Source organism: Grus americana, chromosome 2, assembly GCF_028858705.1.
Source record: "Grus americana isolate bGruAme1 chromosome 2, bGruAme1.mat, whole genome shotgun sequence".
In the NCBI taxonomy this organism is placed as follows: Eukaryota; Metazoa; Chordata; class Aves; order Gruiformes; family Gruidae; genus Grus; species Grus americana.
In genome coordinates this window covers 13,543,310-13,565,073 of record NC_072853.1, presented here as the reverse complement: position 1 = coordinate 13,565,073, position 21,764 = coordinate 13,543,310, and the positions used below count along the sequence as shown (strand labels likewise).

The 21,764-nt window shown below is 46.7% G+C and overlaps 1 protein-coding gene across 4 annotated transcripts in view; it reads left to right on the top strand.

The window, feature by feature from the left end:
* ZHX2 (zinc fingers and homeoboxes 2) overlaps nt 1-21,764 on the top strand; it is a 79,162-nt gene that overhangs the window by 24,332 nt on the left and 33,066 nt on the right. For 3 of the 4 annotated variants that reach the window (XM_054815495.1, XM_054815496.1, XM_054815492.1), the window contains exon 2: nt 9,071-9,142. The exons of the other annotated variant lie outside the window; for it this stretch is intronic. The gene's annotated coding sequence lies outside the window, so the exon portion shown is untranslated. The remainder of the gene's footprint in view (nt 1-9,070; nt 9,143-21,764) is intronic. 4 annotated transcript variants of the gene reach the window in all.

Genomic DNA, 21,764 nt, shown 5'->3' with positions numbered 1-21,764 from the left:
TCTGGAAGAATAACAAGGAGCACTGGAGAAAGGGGTGTGCACATGTACCTTTTTTTTCCCCCTCATTAAATATATCGTGAGATGGAAGAAATTAATGTCATGTTGCTGGTTATGTGGAAGGATAGGATAAATTTTGTATGAAATTTGGTTTTGTCTGATTTTAAAGGGTGAAAGTGCATTTCTGCTGAACAGCTTTTCGCAGTAGGATGTGAATTGCGCTTTATCTTCCTTGGTTCAAACCTGCTTCTACTGAAGCGAGTGGCAAAGGTGTATCCAAATAGTAGCAGGATTCACTCTCAGAAATGTAATTATGTCCTGGATCCTGAATCAGGTAGAAAGCTGTAAAAAGCATCTGCTGCTACAGATGTATTCCAATCTAAGTAGGATCCAAATCTTAATTTGATTCAAATATAGCACTTAGGTCTGCAGGAATCAGACATTTAGCGTGTGAACCTGTTTTGCTTTGGCTTCCAAAAACATCCCAGGCTGTTTAGGGCTGTGGACCCGAAGGCGTAACAAATTGGTGTTCAATGCAAGCATCACCACGGTGAAGGTGACAAATTGATAGGACAGATTTGTTGGACTGTGAGACTGGCGGGCAGTAAGGAGAAAGTTCTGTTCCATCCATTTGTATTCTCTGCCTTCAAAAAGAAAAAAAAAAAAAAAGTTAAAAGCTAGCTAGAGGGGAAGGATGGGCCCAAAGTTACTGATTCTTAACAGAACAAGCAGACACAGTGCCCAGGCTGTGCTGGCTATCCCCAGGATAGGGAGGAAAGGCCACAAAAGCAACTGCTTCATGGGGATTTCCACAAGCTTTTCCACTCCTCGGGGTCAGACATTGTTTTTCAGTGCTTGGTGTATGCAGACTTTCCCCTTTCTGCTGCATTTGCTGGAGCGTGGGGGGCACTGAAGTGCCAGCACTTGGGCTGTGCAGCCGGGGAGCAAGTGCAGTGGGCGGGCAGATGCCCCAGGATATGCTCACCTCAACCAGGTTGCTCCAGGAAATTGCAGTAAGGAGAGCAGATGAAGCTCAGCGCCAAGCAGGAGCATATAGCAACATGTAGGGAACTCCGAGCAACCTTTCCTACAGTCTCTTTGTGGCTTCTTGATTACTTGTAGCTGAAAGTAGATCATCTGGCACAAATGTAGGGGCTGCTGACCCATGTGCATCTCACTTAACTTTCCAGATATAGACACATGGATGCTCTTACTGAAAATAAGAGACTCAATAATATCTAACGGCATTGGTCTGCAAGAGTGAATGGAGCACAAACGCCATTATTTGAACAAAGTGATTTCTTGCTTTATATTTACACCCTGTGCTCATTTCGTTTCTTGTACCACTTTTGCACTGACGGCTGCTGTGTTTGGCAGGAATTTACAAACACGTCGGTGCTTACAGCCAAAAGTAGGAATGGTCTAAACAGCCGGAAAAGGGAAACCCCTTCCTCTTGTATTTATATTTATAACGGCAAAATGTAATCGCTGGCTGGCCTTGATCCGTCTTTTTTTTTTTTTTTCCTTTTAAGTTGTGGTGTTTTTTTTTTTCTTTTCAGCATGGGGGTTGAGGGAAACAAAAGAGGGAATGAATAAAGAGCAGGAGAAGAGAGTGTCTGCCGTTGGGCTGTGTCATGTGGTGAGGAAATCAGGCTGAAACTGGAGAGACCGGGCCAAACCTAACAGCGGTACTGGGAGGCTTTAAATTGTGTCACTCTGACAGCGGATCTAAGCGGTGAAAATAGCTAGTGATGTTTCTGGCTGCAGTCTAGGTTAAATAGCATTGTGCACACATGAAGGGATGCTGATGGGCTGCTGCTTGCATCATTTGCTATACCTGCCTGCGTGATACCTCTTGTAGCTTGTCTTGAATGATGACCCCTATCCTTTCCAAATTGGCACATGCATTTAGACTGTGGGGACTGACGTGGGCTAGTGTGCTTTTGCGTTGTGTTCACTACAGTTCTCTCTCTCTATTGGTCTTTTCCTCTCTAGCACTGCTGTTGTTAGGAGCTTGGGTATTTAGGGGGAGAGGTAGGAGCATGTGATTCTTGGCTGAGTCCCCTGTATGCAGTATACGCCGTGTCTCTTGAGCAAACTCGTACAATGACACCTAGGTGGATCTGAACACAGGGACTGGACATCCCATGGTGTTGAAAATTAATTGTGGATGAACAGTCTGCAGCTCAGTTGTTTAAAAATAAAAGTTATTGCTGTAAAGATGCAGGGCAGCAAAAGCATCCTACAACAGTGCTACTGTAGCAACTGCTGCGCTGGAAAACAGTTATCAATCATGGTTCTGGCAGACAAGGGTCTGACAATTGTTTTCCAACACGTTTATTACTATGGGCAAACCTTTGGTGCCTTGTCTCGTGGGTAACTAACCAGAGGGTGACAGTCTGAAATGCAAGGTTTAAGAGGAATAATGTGAAATGGTTTAACTCTGTTAAAAGCCAAATCAATTCATTATGAACTTTCTGTTGGCCAGAACGCTATCGGACATCGCGCTCTCTCTGGTTGAATTTTCTTGTGCCATCAAACATTCTTCTCCTTGCTTTAAAGCCCTTGCTGCCAATTTAAAATAGTATACAAGACTGAGATTTCTCACCCTTCAAGAAAACACTTTGATTTGTTGAAGGAAACTCGGAACAGTTAAGGAGATAGGAAGGAAAGTAATATACCTTTCTCCTGTGCTGACATCTGCAGCTGGGGGATGTGTTGAAAAGTAATTATAATCTGCTTTGAGCAACGCTCTCCCATTCTCTTTCATTTTGGTTCAGTTCTCTGTTTCCCGAAGAACTAGAGTTCACGACGGAAAGTGAGGTGCAGAAAGGCTGCACGACCTCAGTGGAGATGCAGGAGATACATCCCCCTGCGCTGGGGTCGTTGGGGTTAATGTTGTTGTTTGGTTGCGTATTTTTTAAGAAAGTGCCGAGATGAGAAGCAGCAGAGTCACAGTCCATCTGTCCATCCAGTGCCAGGGAAGCCAGGCCAGGACCCTCGCCAGCTCCTGCCTTGCCTTGCAGTCGAGGCCAACCGCAGCTGCTGCCGGCAGCCAAACCACATCTTCTTACAGGAGGGTACCTGCTTCAAGTAGATCTATGGACGGACACATCTCAGCCCCTCTGTCCACAGCAGCCTGCGGACAAGAGGTCGGAGCAGTCCTCTGGGAGTGGCAGTTGGGCGAAGGTGTCCTCAGTGGCTGCTGCCCGGTCCACCTGGCTCAGATGTCCACTGCCCCGGAGCATCACTCTTGTGCTTCTGCCTGGTGGGATGTAAGAAGACTGATTTCATCCTGATAGAAAGCATGTTTTCTGAAATCTTCTAAAGCTGTAAGAGAGGGGGAATAGTTTCTGTTACAGTGCTGCAGTAACAGTGACAATCTGCCTAAACCTAGGAAACGTCTTCCTTTATTTATTTTTTTCCAGATAGCTTATTAGCTTTTTGCTTTTATTTGCTGTTTGCTTATTTTCATGCCTCTGAATATCTCCAAAAGCAACTGGTAACATTAAGAAGGCATTGCAAAGAGGAGCTTGGTTCATTCCTGTAGTTAATAGAAGTTTTCGGGGGGGGAAGTAAAGGCTGCAGAGCTGCAGTGTGCCGTGGCCTCGGGTGTGACTCCGTAGGTCAGCCTCCACTCATGGGTATGTGCAAATGATTCAGTGTGGATTAAGACCTCATGCAAGTGGTTGTCACACTGCTAAGGTGCAGAAGACAACCCTTGGCAGGAGCCTCCTACCCTCTGTTTTCCAGGTTGGCACTGGTGGCTTTCCCGGGGAACGCCGGGGCTGCCGTCAGCAGCTGCTGTGGGGTGGAAATACCCATCTCCATTTCAGCTTTGTTCGAAAGGCTGAAGAAAGGTGGCTGGGCACTGAGTGGGCTGAGCGTAAGACTGCTGGGGATGGAGAGGTGCAGGGGATATCCCCGGGCCACTCCGAGCATCACCATCTGCACAGGGTGTGTGTGTGCTAACGCAGAGACCTCAGAGCACTTCTGGGTTTTTTATTGGCTTTTTCACCACATATTTAGGTATTAAATGGAAACTCTGGATTTGTGTTTTATGCATTTGTCTTAGGGATGGGGGTAGGGATGGGATAATTTTATTAGCTTTATAAAAAGGTGTTGAAGTGAAGGATGCTCATAAGCATGTTACTCCCTTGCGCTGAAGTCAGCCAGGTTTGGTGAATGTTTAACAAGGATCGGACCGGCAGCTGGGAGTCATTGGGGCGCTTGTGATCTGCTGGGATAACTGGGATTTTCAGTGTGTGGATACAGACAACTTTCAGGAATGCTTGTATCTGCTAATCATGCTGTAATAACAGTCTGCAATCTGCGGGCTGCAAACCCCCCATTTCCGACACAGCTGTGCATATTTAATTCAATAGAAGGCATTTCTAGTCTAGTGTTAGAAGTAATTCAGATCACTAAGGTGGTAATTTTGATCATGGTAGTTTTTAGGGAAATCTAGGTATAAGCTAGACTGAAAAGTTAATAAATGCCTAGTACCATACAAACGCTGGGGGGTGAGGAGGGGGGATATGGCAGGCGGCTGCCAGTGCACCAGCCTGCACCCCAGCCTCGCCATATTCCTGCCTCGCTGAGCCAGCAGCGGAGGAAAGTAGCATCCCAGGGTTTGTTAGCTTGGTGAAGAAAGTTTGGCCTGACCTATTCCTTGTCCCACAAAATTTTGGGCATTGGGGCAGGCAGGCGATGGGGATGGGGATGGGTCACCGGCAGTGCTGGTGGGAAGCACTAAAGCCTTGTGGGGCTGCGGAGGGTTGGCACTACAGGCACAACGTGCTCCATGGCGATGCTTTCAGCTGACCAGCAGCAGGGTTTAAGCCACCAAGTGGGCACCTTTCAGGAATCATTCATTCTGGATGCCATCTCTAAGCATGTGGAGGAAAAGAAGGTTATCAGGAGTCATCAACATGTATTCACCAAGGGGAATGATGGCATGACTGGCTGGGTAGATGAGGGGAGGGCAGTGGATGTTGTCAGCCTTGACTTCAGCAAGGCTTTTGACACCATCTCCCATAGCATCCTCATGGGTAAGCTTAGGAAGTGTGGGTTGGATGAGTGGATGGTGAGGTGGATTGAGAACTGGCTGAATGTCAGGGCTCAGAGGGTTGTGACAAGTGGTGCAGAGTCAAGTTGGAGGCCTGTAGCTAGTGGTGTGCCCCAGGAGTCAGTACTGGGTCCGGTCTTGTTCAACATACTCATCAATGACCTGGATGAGGGGACAGAGTGTCCCCTCAGCAAGTTTGCTGACGATACAAAACTGGGAGGAGTGGCTGATACACCAGAAGGCTGCACTGCCATTCAGTGAGATCTGGACAGGATGGAGAGTTGGGCGGAGAGGAGACAAATTAAATTCAACAAAGACAAGTGTAAGGTCCTGCACCTTGGGAGGAATAACCCCAGATGCCAGTACAGGTTAGGGGTTGACCTGCTGGGAAGCAGCACTGCAGAGAAGGACCTGGGAGTCCTGGTGGACAGGAAGCTCTCCATGAGCCACCAATGTCCCCTCGTGGCCAAGGCAGCCAATGGTATCCTGGGGTGCATTAAGAAGAGTGTGGCCAGCAGGTAGAGGGAGATTATCCTCCCCCTCTACTCTGCCCTGGTGAGGCCATACCTGGAGTCCTGTGTCCAGTTCTGGGCTCCCCAGTTCAAGAAAGACAGGGAACTACTGGGGAGAGTCCAGGAGAGGGCTACAAGGATGATGAGGGGACTGGAGCATCTCTCGTATGAGGAAAGGCTGAGAGAGCTGGGTCTGTTTAGCCTGGAGAAGAGAAGACCGAGAGGGGATCTCTCTTACGCTTATAAATATCTAAAGGGTGGGTGTCAAGAGGAAGGGGCCAGACTCTTTTCAGTGGTGCCCGACAACAGGACAAGGGGCAACAGGCACAAACTGGAACACAGGAAGTTCCATCTCAATACGAGGAAAAACGTCTTCCCTTTGAGGGTGACCGAGCACTGGGACAGGCTGCCCAGAGAGGTTGTGGAGTCTCCTTCTCTGGAGATATTCAAAAGCCACCTGGACGTGATCCTGTGCAACCTGCTCTAGGTGGTCCTGCTTTAGCAGGGGGGTTGGACTAGATGATCTCCAGAGGTCCCTTCCAACCCTACCATTCCGTGATTCTGTGAAGAGAGGTCAGGAGGAGTTTGGGGTTTATTTTTCTTCGTCTCAAGCACAGCTAGGGAAAACAAGTGCTTTCAGGGCTCCTAACTCCATTTCTCTCTGTAAAATGTTCTTTTGCAAAATTGATCATTTCCGTAGGTTGAGTGAGTCTCAAAGGAACTTTTCTGTCAAGCAGCTAAAAAGTACTGTTATTTCTTTTCCCTGCCCTAACAGCAGCTCCAGATTTACATTTTAGCTCACTAAAGATATCTTGACGATCTGTACTTCAGGAGAAATTTCATGGCGAACAAAGCAAAGTAATCCCATTTTCAGGCGGTTAGTGCTGGAGTGTTTGGGTTGCAGAAACCATGAGGAGTGCTGGTGTTTATCAAGTTTCATACTTTAAAAAAGTATTTTAAAAATATTTTTGTTTATTTTGGTTTGTTTTGCCATGGGACATAACTTTTTTTTAAATAATCTAGAATATCAAAGCAGGGCTCAGACTGGTGGCTGAGTCTCCTGCTTGGTGTGCAGAGAATGAAGGAGGGCTGGAGTAGCTGGAGTTATCCTCTGCGTGCTGCAGGCTACGTACACACACACACAGAGGCAATTTCTGTAAACCAGGTGGTGTGTGGTAACTCACAAATCACCTGTCGCCTGTTTTGTACGTGTACTCACCAGGACATTGCACAGGACCCAGCAGATACAGATCTCACCAGCTCCTGTCTGTGACTCTGTGGGTGTTTACGTGGCATGGCTCGTGTAGGTGAGGACATGAATGCTCTCCAGTGGAGTGCAGAGGTCTGGTCTGAATTTGCCTGGTCCTGGAGTTGTGATGCATTTCAGGGAAGTGATGCTATCATACAAGGAGAGCTGCTTCCCCTGCCTTGAGCTGGCTTGGAGTAAGCATGCCCCCACAGGAGGCTACTCAGGAGCTGCCCACACAGGGATGCTCAGGATGAACAAACCCAGGCAAGAGTTTTCTTTTCATTAGTAATTACCTACCTGTTGCAAAAAATTTGATGTTTCTGTATGAACCGTGGTTGTGACTCCTTCGTTTCACTATTGCCTAACTCCAGGCTTTCAAAAGCAGTAGCAGATTTCCCAGAACCATGAAATTGTTTAAAAGATCTGAAATATGTATGTATATGCATGTATATATATATATATAGCCAACTTGTTTCTGAGCTGTTACATTGAACTCAAATCATATTCTCGTAGCCACAAGGGGTAGAAACTTTTTGCATACTTTCTGAAGAGGATTGTGCAGTGCGAGCACAACACCAAGGGACTGGATTTAATAACCCTGGAGATTTCTTCCTGCTTTATGTTTCCTAAAGTGGGGATCCTCACAGAAATTTCACCATCTGGGTCTTTAGGAAAAGCACCAAAAATTGTGAGGCTCATTATACAGTCATAAGAATCGATGGCACCATACATACATATTTATTTTAATTGACTTTCTAAGCAGAGGTTAGAGATAAGGGGAAAGACAGGGCTGTGTTGCACTATAGGCAATTTTGTTGTTCTTTAAAAGCGTTTTATTTGTAGAGGTGGTTCTGATCCTTGTTGGCAAGATGTAGGGTCACTTTTGCATGATAGACACAGTACTGAGAAGACAGGATTTCAGGTAGTGGATTTGGTGTAAGATAACTGGACTGAGCCCATTAAATACAGAAACTGCTCAGCCCTGAGCTTGCAGCCTATGATGGGAGAATGGAGGATTTGACCCAAAAGAGGGAGGAAGGGCAGCAGAAGGCAGCCTGCTGAGTCCAAAAAGAGGTGGAGGTGTAAATAGCACAAAATCTGCAGGTATCCTGTATGTTTATTTTTCTTTTACAATTCAGTGAAACAACCTTTTTTTGCCTTACTCCAAGATGGAGCAAAGCGGGAAGCAGCTTCCCTTTTATCTATGAATAAACATGCAGCTTTTTCTGTTCTAAGCTCTTAAAAAATGGTTTTGCTTGTGTAACAGCTCCTGGCCTCCCAGCTCCTCTGTAGTCATGATGCTCTTTCAGGAAATCAAGTTGTATCTTCCTTTGAAAAGAGCCAAAAAAAAATCTTCCTAACCTGCTGGGAAGGAGCAAAAGACTCAGTGATTTCTTTCGGGTTTGACGGCTGACCTTCTTCTGGCCAGATAACAAGAGTATGAAGTTTCAAACTCAAATTCTTCAGCTTGAGCTGAAAATGCGGGTTGTGCTCTTGGTGCTGCTGAAACAATCGATAAGCTTCTGCCTCTTTTCTTGAGAGAGTAGCAGGGTGTTTTGCTGCATGTATTTCTTCTACTCAGAGCGGTCCCATGGCCTTTTATTTTCCCTTTACCTATTCTTTGCAGACCTACAGGCTTGGTGTTTCTCAAGTGTGTATACAGCTGCAGCAAAAGGGGGAAATTTTTTATATCAGTTCTGCTCTTATAGTTGCTGAAGCTAAATCTTCTCTCCCTTCTTGGTAGGAAAAAAAAAGACAAAAATGAGGAAAGCCAACTGTAGCTTTGGGACACAGCAGGTGAGTCCCTTTAAGGAGGAGAAAGGCAATTTTGATGGCATTTTGTTGAAGTTCCCAGTAGCCAAACAGAGCTTGTTCTGGTACGTGTCTGCTACAGCAGATGTTTTGTGGGTATTTCCAGTCTGAACCGCAGTGGCGATATCTTTGGACATCAGTGTGTGAGTGCTCTCCGCTGTCTGCTTGGCCTAAGAAATGTAGATTTTTTTTTCCCCAAGAGGCCCCCAAGGTTCATCATGTTACTGTAACAGAGCTGGAGCACCAGATCTTTCAAATTCTGCTTCTGTCCGTGGTGGTCAGTGGAAAAGGGAATTGCTGCAATTCCTGTCAGTCAGCATTCCCGCGTGCTGGCGAAAAAACTAAATTGCCAGTCAAAGAGTGGAAGGGATGGCTGCTATTTTCTCCTTTTTTTTTTTTCTCTGACTTACATAGCTTTTCCCTCTTTTGTAGGTATCAGAAGTTTTGCTCACCTTCAGAGAGGTGTAAGTACTGAGATTCCCAGGATGTAAGAAGTACAGTGCTGTGAGTAGCTTTTTTTTTTTTTATTTTCCTTTAAATGAGAAACCCAAGCTTACTCAGAAGGAAGGTTTTTAATTTTTTTTTTAAAAGATACTTTAAGAAATGTTTACAGCAAGTAAATCCAGTCTTTTAAAACCAGTTGTATGACTTTGGCACCTTTTTGCAACCCACAAAATAAAGTCAGCATTGTATTACCACATAGGCTGAATAATTATCTCGCTGCAGATACGAACCACATGAATGCATTTAACTGAGAATATGGTCAACAGAATGGACCATTAACACCATCTGAAGCTTGTTTGTGTTTTCCAAGCTCCACCAGCCATTGAAAGACAAAATCTTGCTGGAGAGTTGAGGCAAGGCATTCCTCACGAAGAAAGCTTGTGTCTTTTGAAAGGGGAGAAGAGCACAGATTTGCCATGAGGTTTTTTTCTGTGTGTGCACAGCACCCAGCCTGATCATCAAAACAGAAAACTATCCAATATTTAGCTCTTCCCTCATCTGGTAAAATAACTTTGGAGGAACACCTGTATGTTTGGCTCCCTCCCATGCTCCAAAGCAGCTTGACGAGGAGCTTTTTTATGTGTACATAAAAGTACATATATAATATATACAAAATATATAATATATATACACATATATATAATATATACAAAGAATATATTACACACATATATATACACTTAAGGAGCAGCTACACTATGGCCTTTTCCCCTGTGTTGTAAAGGACCTGGGCTGTGATTTCCCAGCAGCTGTGGCTAGTTTGCAGCTCTCCCGGTGGAAGAGCTGGGGCTGCACAAGTTCAGCATCCATGAGCTCCACCTGGAGCTTCTGGCTGTGTGTCTGGCACAGTATGGGCTTCTGGGGCAGCTCCTCTGTACTGGTGCTAGTGGGGATCACAGCACTAAAATTTGGATTGGGAGTTTGGATGCTGTTGCTTTGGGCTTCACTGCTTTTCTGTAAGTAAATATTCTTAACAGAGGGGTTGGATGGGGGGGGTTTCTGAGGTTTTTAAAATCAGCCCAACTCTCATCCCATTTTTACCCTGTTCTGTAGTGATGAAAATCTGTAGTTACTTGGAAATCAGTAGAATTTTGTTTCCATTTTTATTTCAGTGGCTTATGGCCTGTTTTCTGTTACAGCAACACAAATCTATTTGGGCTAGAGCAGAATAGAGCCCCAAATTGAAGTCAGCCTGGGAAAAAGAAAGGGTTATGTTTTTGTTAACAAGAGGGAAACCGAGACCATCAGTGTTTGGTAAAGATGTGGTAAAAAATCCTTAATAAATACTTAACAAGCCTTCTGAAACTGGTGAAGGATACTGGCAATGAGTGTGGTTACTGGGAGAAATGGAATGTGAAATTATGACGGTGTTCCGTATTGTTCCTCCCTATGTAGTTCATAGTCTCTCTTTGAATCAGAAATGTTTTCTCCTAACTCCTTGGTGTTTTTAAACTGCCACACAAGACCTGCTAATTGAGCTGTGGGGTTTATTTTTTGTCCATCACTTACAGAGCATCACACAGGATGCAGCGTGTTGGCTCTGGAGTGATGGGAAGAGCAGATACTGGTTTAGGCAAATAAATTCAGCAGAGAGATGCCACTTGTACATACTGTGTATCTCAAAGTAGATCTATAGACTAGAAATGCCGTTTGCTCGTCTCAAAGCAAAGTTTGCTTGTTTTTTTCACTTTTCTGTTAAGTAGGCAGTGTTGAAATTTGGCCTCTGTACTGAGGTCCTAGTGAATCTGTGTCCTACTGCGCCATGTGGTGGTTGCTGCTGCAAAAGGAATAAGCAAAGGGATGTGCTCCTGCTCTTTGAAGGTGGACTGCTAGTCCCAGGTAGATGTTGTCTGTGTTCTGAACTCAAAGCAAAGCAGCGATGCTAAGGGCAGCATGCAGCCTATGGGTGCCTCTGATAGATCATAGAATGGTTTTGGTTGGAAGGGTCCTTAAAGATCATCTAGTTCCAGCCCCCTGCCATGGGCAGGGACATCCTCCACTAGACCAGGTTGCCCAACATTTGTTCTCTGCATCCCCTTCCAGTATTGTCCTGTAAAATGTTTCAGGACCAGGCATTCAGTGTGAAGAGATTTGATGGAGAGAGGGGAAAGGAGGCTTCTTTGCCATTACCCTTTTTCTGTTTGCTCCCCAGCACCCAGAGGGTGAAACTTGCCTGCGACTGCTCCTAGAGGTGCAGAGAGATTTTGGTGGTTCCAGCTGATGCGCACGCAGAGGGAAACTAGGCCAACTGCTGATGCACTGTGTTACGAGTGGTCAGGGATGATGCTGGTTTGGGGAGCTCCTGCCACTTCCAGTGCGCTTGTGGATGTTGATGAGCAAAGAGGGAGCTGCAAGCAGCAGTTGCTTCACCTGTTGAGTTTTGATCCACCTCCCCTTTGCAAGGCAGCATCTCTCTTCTGCCATTTAACAGCAATACCCTCTTTTTCTATGGGTAAGATGGAGTTTTGTTCTTTGGGCAGTGCAAGGCAGAGCTCTCTCTTTGTGGGGAACCAAGCCCTGGGAGGATGCAGGATGAGGATTTCCTTCAGGTTGTATGCACTTGAGGAGAAGCATCTTCAGCTGTAGCATGGTGGTGTGGCTGCTCTCCCACCCCAGGACACTGGGGGTGAGGGTGGGTTGGCTGCAGATCAAATGGGGGCCTCAGCGGTGCCTAGGGCAGGCCGCAGCATTGGGCTGCGGAGGCACAGCAGGTCTGGCAGGAGAGCATGGAGGTCTGAGAAGCACTTTTTATGTGTTGGAAAAACTTGAGGAAATGTAACTTGGAAAAATAACTGGTTTATGTCAAGGCTTCTGGATGTGTAACTATAAAGAAGATACTTGTTGCAGTGGACTGTTCTCTACCAGATATGATTTAGATGGGTTTGGGGGCTTCAGGGTTTGGGTGTTGGGTTTGGTTGTGGTTTTGTGGTTTTTTTATTACTTGGAGCTTGAGCAGTGAATTTGCAAACATTTTCTGTCAAAGCAAAGAAAGGCTCTGACAGCAGTGTGTCCTGAGTGTTAGCACTGCGTACGGTAATGGCTTTGTGAAACACAGGAACGATGCTGCGTCCTTGCTCTTATGTGGGGCAAGAGATTGGGCTCCAGGTGGGGCAGCCCTTAAAGGCTGAAATGATCACTTGTACTTGTCACCAGAAAAGCCACCTCTCCAAACAGTGCACTCCTTACAAAATCAGTGCAAATTTCCCCCGTGCTCAGTCAGGTAACTGTCTGGAAATGTTGGGCAGACTGCATTTTATTTTTAAAAAGGGGAAAATAACTGAAGAATAGAGATGGGGAGGAGAAGCTGGTTGGAGAGCAGGAGAAACTTAGCCAGGAGAGATGAGGCTTAGCCAAGAGCCTCAATTACCACCACTTCGTCTCAGACCTGGAAGCTAGGCTTAGACTTTGGATCATGCTCGTGGTTCCCAGCTGGGAAAGGGTGAGGAGATTTCCTCAGTGTGATGGCAAACTGGCAGTTCATTCTGCAGTTGACATTAGGGAAGAGGACAGGTTTTCCCAAGCACTCAGCACTGCCTGGACTTCAGGAAGGACAGGGTTGCAGCTGCCTGGCTCTCCAGGTCCTTCGGGACCTTACCCCATGGACAGAAATTGATGGTGCTTAAAGAGGCAAAAGCAGGTTTTGTTCCATACTTCTTATTTTTGGTAGTGTCTCTTCTTCCTTTTCCATTAAGCATGATGTCACAAATGACATCAGTCCAATAACTGCTTGTGGTTGTCATAGTCACAGCCTGTGACACCCAAACAAAGCAGCAGGAAACCAAAGCTGGCATACAAATGCTGTAATATTCATCACATTCCTTTTGGTTAATAACTATGTGGTTAGGTATTTATTTTCCGTTTGAAAAAAAGAGGAGTGGGAGGGTTTAGAAGAACAAACTTGAGTTCTTGAGGGGGAGGAAGGTTGTCCCCAACTCCATCTGAGCAATGCAGCTGCACTTCTCCCTCCCAGTCATCTTCCTCCAAGCCAACATTGCTCTGGACCTCAACTCCCTCCTGCAGCTGTTCCCATCATTGCAGACCACGTGATGATGCCACGGCATGGATAAAGGCAATGGGAGAAGTCCCACCGCCTCTAACACAAGTTGTGTCCCCAGGGAAAAGCCTCCCAAGGTCCAGCAGCAAGTGCTGGCAGCAGCCATGGGTCAGCCATGGAAGAGGCTGGTTTGATTGCTGGATGGCTGAGGTTGTTGCCATCCTCACGGTGCATGGATGGAGAGTGTCAAAGGGTTTTTTCAATTTGGTTGAGGATGAGATGTGCTGGGGGAAGTTTTGTTGGGGGTTTTGGGAGTGTCTTTTTGCCTTTTTGTTTGTTTGCTTTTTAAATCTGTAAGATAAGCTATTCTGGGTGAGCGGCAGACCTGGTTCGCCCTTGCAAGGTTTAATCTCCACTCCTTCAGAGTTTTGCACAGTTGGTCTGATGGTAGGAAGGCACCTGCTGCAAGAAATATTTCCAATAATTTAAAAAAAAATTACAGAAACAGGTCTGGTGCAAGCACTGCATTTGCAAGACGAGCGCTGGAGGCGAGCAGTCAGGGCTCGCTGGGAAGGAGCCACCTGAGCCCCTTCACTGCTGTGAGCACACAGGGAGCTACCATCCTCGTGCCCCCATGAGGACATACCAACCCTGAGCGCTCTGGCATGGCTTCTGCAAAATATTTGGGCACCTGATTACCAGGCTGAGTCTGGGTAGCTACCCAGCCCTGACTGAGCTGGGGGCAGGCAGCGAGCATGCAGAGGGCAGGGTCCAGCAGTGAGTGCTGCCCGGCTCGGGGGCTGCGGGTTCAGGCATTCAGTGCCACGGCTCCCGCGGGCACTTGCAGGGGGGTGCTCATTATATAATAGCTGGTGGTTGATTAATATGCTGTGAGTCAGAAATGCCAGGGTATTTTAGCTTTCTCTAGTTGCTATGGCAACATTATTTTAACAAATAGCTTTTTAATATTTAATTAAAACTCAGCTTTTGGCAAGCTGGAGTAAGAACTATTACAATTGCTACTACAAAGGGTGAGCAGTGAAGTGTATTTCAGAGCCACGTTTTTTGGTTGCTTTTTCCTTCCCCCCCGCCCCCTTCCCAGAACTGTCAGCTTCCAAAAAAAAAAATCACTAATTTGTTAGTTGTGGAAAACGTATACTTGTTCCCAGGACACAAAGCGAATGTAATGTAAATCTGCAGTTACTCTTAACAATTGAAGATTGTCACTTCTTTAATGTATAATGCCAAGCCAGCTCCGTAAGGACAGAGTGGTATGATAGCATTTATTAATCGCTGCTTTGTCGCTGGCGTTCCTTCTTCTACCTTTGCTTGCCGCATGAGATCATTCCCATTTTGTTTGCTTCATGTTCCCTCTGTGTCAGGTTGGATGTTTTTTCCTCACCAGCTTGTAGAGGAGGCTGGTGCTGTGTCCAGATCAGGCTCTGGACTGGTTCCTAGTCTTTTTTTAGGTGAGCTCCTCTGCTCCCTGATACTGAACGATTCTGCAACAGAGACAAATGAACAGAGAACTCGGTCTCCAGAGAAAAATAAATATTTAACAGCTCTCTTTGTAAATACCCTTTATTTATAGAACAGTTGCAGGTTCTATCATGCTTGGTAAATGGGGATGCTTTTTATGCAAGAATTCTGCCTTGAGGGACTTGGTGGATACTTAATGTCATCTGTGATATAATAATGAAATAAATGTGTTGCTCTCATGGGATTCCCTTCTAGCCCCTATTTTCTGTGATTCACTTCAGTATTGCACTTTGTCTCTATTCACATTGCATTCCTTAATATTGTACTGAAACCTTATTTGGGAGGTAACACCTTTATTTCCTGAAGGGACAGAAAGGCTGTTGAGTGTTTTGACTTACGCAGAGGAGTCTGAGACTGTATGTACCTCCATCACGTATCACCGTGGTGTCTCGCCAGGTCCCTGGGATTGGTGCGCTGAGCCTCTTGCTCTCCCACATGGGAGAGATGTTATCCCATCTCATAAATGGGGGAAGGTAGACCAGGAGAGATGGACTAGGATGTGCGTCACCCCAGCTGCCTAGCAGTTAAGCAGTTTTATTCTGTGGTAGCTGTCTTGCCACTTCTCAGAGCAGTTGAGAGACTGCACCATTTGCAGAGATGTTTCAGCCTGTTTTAGGACAGATGTTTGAGACAGGATGCAGTAACCCTTAGTTACTGGTCCCTCCCCAGTCACACTGAGCCATAAGTTAGATAGGAAAAATTAGGCGAGAGAAGTGCCATCCTGCGCCAAAGATCTTCTGTATCCATTTCTATAGGCGATCCATAATGGTGTCCCAGTCTGGAGGATGTCCTCAGTCGTTACACTGCCCTGGTCATGCAGCGTCGGGTCCCCCTTCCAAAGCAGCTCAGCTAATTTCTGCCTCGCATTGCTCACTGATGGACATCTAGGGTTAAACAGCTCAGAGGTGCAAACCCAGTCCTAAGGCATGTAAACTAAGGTGCAAAAGGTTTGCCTGAACTCTTCTAGCAGGCCAGGAAGAGCGCTAAGGCTTTCCTTCCTATTTATGCTGAAGGTGTGCTGTTGCAACCAAATTATTATTGCAGCAATAATAATATTGCTATATTGCAGACAGTATGTGTGTGTTAGGTGGTTCTTTAAAGCATCCTTCTGAGTTGCATCCCATGCCTCTTGATATGCTAAGTGTTTTGCGCTCTGTTTAAACCCCTCTGCTAGCTGATGGCAACCTCAAGGAGTCCAAAGGCGATCTTGGGATACGGTGGGAGCTGTGATGGGAGCAGGGTCTCTGGGGGGACAGTGATAAGCACAGGAGGTGGTAGGGCCACCAGGCAGGCAGCTGGTTCCAAAGAGGTCTGGGAGAGAATCCTTTTATTTCCTACCAGTTAGGAGTGGAAAAGTACTGACAAAATAAAATTTGACTGGTTTCATAGCAAACATGGGTGCCCATGAGGCTTGCAAGGCAGCAGCCAGGATGGGTTTTGCAGTTGGATGGCAGGAGGTCCTGCCGTACCAGAGGGGCAGTGTGGAGGGACAGGCAGTGACTGTTGTGAGGGAAGCTGACAAGCAGATGGATGAAACTGGCATTGCCAGTGGAGCGGAGGAGGCGAGCGCCGCTACGTTAACGAATGTGATCAGGCCACCTCAGAGGGGTGAGGGGGGCTGAGAGGTTTGAACTGAACGCCCTGACCGAGGGGAGGCACGGAGCTGCTCGCTGAGAGGAGGTGGAAAGGGTTTGGTGATGGCGATTTACACGGGTGGGGGTCTGAGGAGCAATGCTTTTGGCTATTACGGGGTGGAGGGTTAAGTAGCTGAAATGGGAATTGTGGTGAGAAGGCAGAGAAGTAACATTTCTACCTGAAATTTTCATTTTGTGGCCAAATTTTGAGAAGGATACAGAGAAAAATGCTGCAGGATAATGATCCTGCTTGGGCTATGTGCTGGGGTGTAGGAGAAATGCCCCCAGGTTATGGGTGAGAGAGACGTGGCCAATTGCCAAAATACAGACAGTAGAGCAGATGGGAGAAAAGGGAAGGTCAGGAGCACTGCTGTGCCTGAGCAGAGGTGGCGCGGAGGTGAGCAGTGGGCTGTTGGAGAGGGATGGCCATGCCAGGAGCCTGTGTGGTGGAGCAGACCTGGTGGTGAGCGATTTGGGGAATCCCTGATGCGCATGGCTCCCTAGTGCCGTGGTGGCTGGCAGGTCAGGCTGGTCGGATCTACCCTGGAAAATGGCTCCCAAGGGGGAAAAATGGGGTCCTTCAGGAAGGAGAAGTAGAGATGAGAGCCTATATTCTTGTTTGGGTCGGTGTGCACTAAAGTTGTACTGGAAAAACTGAAATGTGACTTGTAAGAAGAAATAAAAGCTCCACTGCAAACATAGACTGGTGTAAAAGAGTTTAATTGCTGGGTCCCTAGCTCAGCTTCCTTGTAAGGGTGTACGGAGACCCAATGCACTATGTAGACTTTCAGCGTACAGTAAGTTGGGACTGGCACGTCCTCTGGAGAGGCACAACACGCACTCTGGCAGGTCTGACTTTCCCACCCATGAGGATAGGGGTGGACCCAAGCTGGCAAAAAGCCCTGCGTGGGAGCAAAGGGCACATCTCTCCTGAAAAGTGCTCAGAGATATTGCAGTAACAAGAACTACCCAAAATGAAGCCTGAGGGCCCTTTTTTTTATGGTGGTTTAGGATCCATGCACACGCTTTATATTGCAAGTCAGCAATCTGTTCCAAGTCCTCATGTAACAGAGCATGGGGTCTCTTCCCCTTGCCCAAACCCTCACTCCTTGTGCTTAAAGCTAACCCAGGCTTTCCTAGCTTTCCTCTTAACTGGTCTCGGTTGATTTAAAACACGTGCTGCTACATCCATGTCTGCCTGGTAAGCAAGGACATCAAGGAATGGAATAGTGAGTTGAGTGAATTGAAAGGAGGGAGATGGGAAATGTCAGAAATCACAATGAAATTTCCTGGAGCTTTCCATCTCTGCCTGTCCCAGACCTTTCCTTTGTCTTCTGCTGCCACCAGTTGCTAGGGTGTCTGTTGGAAATCAGGGAGGTTGATGCCCTAAAAGCAGGAGCACTTAAACCTGTGAGTCTGCGCGTGTATTGGAAAACACGCTCCTGTCTCCTAACCCAGCAAATGCAATGGGGGGCGACTATCACGTGCTTTGCATCACAAATAATTTCATGTGCTGCAACTGTGAAATTTGCACAAGTAAAGTGTGCTTAGTCCCAACTTTGCTGTTGGTGGAGCTAGGGGAGAGCATCACATATGCACTGGTCTCTGAATTGTCTCGTTTTTCACTGTCAACATTAGTCATGACTCAGGTATAAACAATCTGGCATGTTTCCTGTCTGCACTTCTCTGAACACGGTCTTCTACTTGCACGCCTCAAGCCAGACTGTAACTGCGTTTGCTGCGCTGTGAAATTCAGCCAGGCTTGCTATGGATGAATCAAATGGCTCGGGGCGGCTGGGTTTCAGATGCTGCCATGAGTGTCTGTGTAGGAAGGGAGAGTGTGGTGCTCAGGATCTGCTACAGGAGGAGCAGCAGGATGAGGAGTGGTCTTGCATTTGTTGTAATTATATATAAATACATTTTATGTTATGTATAATAAATATTTATATAATTGTATCTATTATATATTAATTATTACATACTATGTAAATACAAAGAGGAGCTGCTGGGGTTTTTTTAGCTCTGTTGTAAAGCATTCAGTGGATCCCCATCTTGATGTGACCTTGCTCTCTGATGGTTTTCCCTTAAGTAAAAGAGCTCACTGAGTGGCCATGGACAGGCCATCCCTCTGATACTGGAGGAGTGCAGAGAAGGAGCAGCTTTCTTGTTTGATCTTGCTTCTGCTGGAGTTGGTAGAAAAATTTTGGAGGACTTCAATGAGCCAGGATCAGCCCCTGTAAAAATAACTCCTAAGCCACTTGGAGAAAGCACCTGTGAGTAGGTGAGAAGCAGCCCTTCTGTGTGTGCCTGCAGGGAGGAGGAGAGTGCACCCTTAATAGGGGTTGCTTCATTACAAATATGCTCCTTTTGTTGCACGTTATCAAAAGGAAAGAAACTTCTGCAGCAGTCACGTAATGTGTAGTGCTGCCTGTTGCAGCGATAAGTTTTGGTCTGTTACTATAGAAATTGTGCAATTTTTTGTAAGAAAAGATCCAAGCATCTTTCTTTGCTGTCTGTGAAAACCTTAAGGGTGCGTTTTGTCTGTGTCACGAGGATCTCTGAGCATGTCTTTCCAGTCTAGTCTGGCTGAGTAATTGTGTCATTTGGATGGACTCCTGACTGCATACGTTAGCATTGCACTAGCCTTGACCGCTGGAGGTGGCAGTGAAATCGGAGGTAAGCCCTGTATGTTAGAAGTAGTATAAAGCTGTCGGCACCTGCCACAACGTACATCACCTTCGGGGATCCTGGAGAGGGGTTTTGAGCATAGGAAGCAGACAATGCAGTCTGGGGGTCGGGTTTGCATCCCCTGGCGTGTAGTGTGTGCCCATGGTGGTAGTGTGGGCATGCACGAGGGGACGACGATGCACATCTCCCTTCCCAGCAGAGAACAGCTCCAATGTGTCCTTAAGCCTGAGGCCAACCAGGTGAAAAAAATTCTTTGCTCAGCCCCCAAGATGGCCCCAACACTGCTCTGCAGTTGCAGCATATGTGGTCCACGCACAGCTGCGTGCTCAGGGACACAATAAATGGAGAGGAGGGAGATGGTGACCTCCAGACAGCTGCTGTTGTGGCAGCGGGGAAGTAAATAGTGTTTTAGCTGCTCTTGGTTTTGGTAGAGCAGTAGGTGACTCCAAAAGAGCATTTGAATAGCAAAAGAAGTAGCAAGGTATTTTGAGAGCTTCGTAAGCTAGTTGCAAAAGGAATAAACATGAAAAAAATCTCATTTATAAGGGTGGGCAGTTTCTAGGCTGCAGCTCCAAGCAGCATCCCCAGGTTAGGAGTGCTGAGTAGTGCAGCAGTTACAGGCGACAGAGCCGTGTGATCGTTCCAGTGTGTTGGTTTGCTTCAGGCTCATGGAGGCTCGGCTCCGTACCTGCCCAGCACCTCTCTCTGCTTATCTGTCCGTGTTTTCCTCGCTCAGAGGTGCTGGGTCTGCAGGAGGGGGCTTACTGTGCCACTGGACAATATTAAAAAAAAAAAAAAAAGTGCCACTCGCTTAGCAAATACTAAAAAAGAAAAAAAAAAACCAACAAAAAAAAATCCCCAAACAAACTAGTAGGTTTAGTTGGTGAATTACCCCTGCAAATCACAGTCCCTGCTTCTGACACCTGGCTTCTGCAACATGTCACTTGTCTCCCAGCAAATACAGCTATGCCCCATCAGATCTCTGGCCAGTCACAGATATGTGTTGACTGAGGTTTTTAAGAGGAGAAGCAACAGTTTCAATTTACTGTGCTCTGGGACGTGTCAGTGGGACAGAGCACTGGGCTCAGGTGTCGTGTCCTCGTCTGGACTGAAACATGTGCCTGTAAATTTAGCGGCGGTAACATCAACGCAATGAGCTCTGAGCGATGTACGGCATTGATAGTGCAACAGCTGCTGGAAAATTGCAGAGTCCCTTTCCAAGACCCCTTCCGAACACCCTGAGTGCCAAGGTGACGCCACACCAACCGCCCACTGGCTATCAAAAGCCTCCCTTAAAACATGCTGCTTTTCTGCAAAATGTTGCAATAAATGATGATTTCAAAATGCATCAGTTCTTGCCCCCTGCAATGCATGTCTGTGGTCGCCTCTGAGCCTGGTGTAGTGTCCGCTGAGGCGGAGGCTCCTGGGGCGCATTGAGCATTATGGCATGCTCACGTTTTGTGTCATCACTGCCACTGTTCAGTGCCAGGCCCGTTCTGGGGGAGAAACCACCGTTTTTTTTGTGCAGCCTCATCAGCTACTAGCAATTGTCTCACTTTGCTTTTTAGGAGGCTCTAGCAGGATGAGTCTTGCTGGCACTGTCCAATGCCACTCTGCTCTTCCTTCAACACTCAGTCCTGAGAGCTCCACGAGGAGGGACAATCCCTGGTGTCACCTTCCAGGAGGCAGTGACATTCAAAAACTTCCAAGTAATTAGCTGTGCTCTGTTTTAGACAGCACCTTACCTATTTGAGTGAAGGAGCCAGTCAACCCTTTTGCTTTGGCAAGAGTAGCCATGGTGTTGCATAAAGACCTTGGTGAGTGTCCTTGTGTTTCCCTTTGCTCTTCCCGCCAGTGGAAGCCTTGGCTGGGATGGCAGCGCAGACCCAGATAACATCATAGCTGGCATGTTTGCTGGGGTTTATCTGCCAGTGCTGTGTCAGACACCTGTGTGAAATGCGAAGGACTTCCTCTTCCCCCCCCTCCCTGGACATTGAACAACTGAGGGTCCCATTAAATTGCTTGGAGATTTGGGTACTGGACACATCTGAAAATTAGTCTGTGGCTGCTTTACAAAGGCTGGATTTTATTCCAGGCAATTGGAAGCTCGGGGCAGGGGGAGCTTTTATTCCTGTGAGTGAATTTGGTGGATTTTTTCTTATTTGGTCAAAAGGATGACTGGTAGCATGGCTAGATCCACGCACACTGCTGGCTGTGCATCCTTTTCTGTGTGGGTTACTGGAGGTGACTGGTATTCCTCTTCTGCTACTTATCTGAGACCCTCTTCAGCAGAGGCTGGGTGCCAGATTGCTTTGTGCACCGTCAGCACAGCAGCAGTTAACTCGAGGTGAGACATGTTTCATAGGGAGTCCAGGAGGTGGTCCCCTCTTCGCAAAGGTTGACGTCATTCTGGTGGACACCACTTGCTCTTTGCCCTCTGCAGGGTGGAAGCACACTCAGCTCTTTGCCTTTGTTGGATCGAAGGGATTGAACAAAACTTGTCTGATTGCATGAGTTGAAATTTGTTCAGTTTAACCTTAAAACACATTTGCCTGCAAGGGGCTGTTGTCAGAGACAGTAACGCTTGGTGTTGCCTCTTGCTCCTGAGCCACTGATTGTAGAGCATCTAGCCTATTTCTGAAAATTGCTATTTTTATCGTAGTATAAATGGTTAGTAGAGAGTTTTGAAGAGTATGCGTTGACTCATGGAGACAGCAGTATTTAGCACTTATGGTTTTTGTCTTGTTTTTTATTTTTTACCTTCAAA